The sequence below is a fragment of the Orbicella faveolata genome, unplaced genomic scaffold, assembly GCF_042242905.1.
Source record: "Orbicella faveolata isolate gen_17 unplaced genomic scaffold, um_ofav_v1 contig_12, whole genome shotgun sequence".
Classification (NCBI taxonomy): Eukaryota; Metazoa; Cnidaria; class Anthozoa; order Scleractinia; family Merulinidae; genus Orbicella; species Orbicella faveolata.
In genome coordinates this window covers 17,067,714-17,068,892 of record NW_028301539.1, presented here as the reverse complement: position 1 = coordinate 17,068,892, position 1,179 = coordinate 17,067,714, and positions in this window count along the sequence as shown.

The window sequence follows — 1,179 nt, the reverse complement described above, 5'->3', positions numbered from 1 at the left end:
GGTGCGTTTGGCGAGCATTTACAAAGTTCTATACGTATACGGGGAGGCTCTGCGTAGAGGTCCAACCCCTTACCCGTTTGAGTACCATTTTGACAGAAAGGAACTTCTTTTGATACCATGAATTGAAAAGAGGTACCCCTTTTACACACTTTCAAAACTGGCCCATGTTATGAATCAATCATCAATGAATCAAGATTTTGACGATTTTACTTTTCCGTTCACTCCTTAGTTTTTGTTTCGATCGATTGAGAAGATATATCAAACACTCGAGACAGTGTTTCATCGGCTATTCAAACACCTCAAATTTCGTCAAAAATGCTCCGCTAAGCGTAGTATTTTTAACTTTCTTCTCGGTGTTTGGATATCCCGATGAAACACGGTCTCTCGTGTTTGATATATAACCTCACCTTGTGAAATCCCATCCCTTTTATACACCTAAAGCCTGAAAGAGGTACCCCTTTCGGGCGGAGCCTCTCCGTCAGTACTCGGGTTCACGCGCGAAAATGCTGTCTGTCAGCGGCTATCATTCATTGTGGTCATTGTGCATGTAAGCGATGTAAGCCAGATTCACGTGAGCCAGAATCAGGGTTACAGGCTATCGTGAGTTGCCAAGAAAATGCTTCACTTTCGAGTTAAACATATGGTGCTTCAATTTCGAGTTTAGGTGCTTTTAAGGGACCATTCATTTTTTATGAGGTAGGGGGGGCTGGTGGGATTTGGGGGGGGGGCATGCGAAAAAAAATGGCTTTCGAGGGGGGGCCATCCCAAAAAAATAAGGGGAAAAGGGGGGGTCACGTGAAATATTTTAGTAAAACTTTAAAATGGCATAATGTTTGAATATCAAAAAAATTGCTATAGAATAAACATAGAAGGCAGGATACAAATTTATTACAAACTTTCCTGCTTTAAAAAAACATTTGGCGACAAAAAGCATTTGTAACTACTGAAAAGAAGTATTTAACACTGTTATTTGCGAATGCAACTTTCACTGGCACTCATCTTCATCTCTGCTGTCGTCGAGTTCTTCGTCGCCGCTTGTGCTGCTATGGGAGTCTCTTTTACCAATGCTGCAAGAAGCAGCAATGCTTTCCGTCAGAGTGTACTCTTCAGGGTACATGAAGGTGTAAACATAATCTCTGACTTCCCGCTCAAGGTTGGTGGTGATTCTGCTTCTTGCAA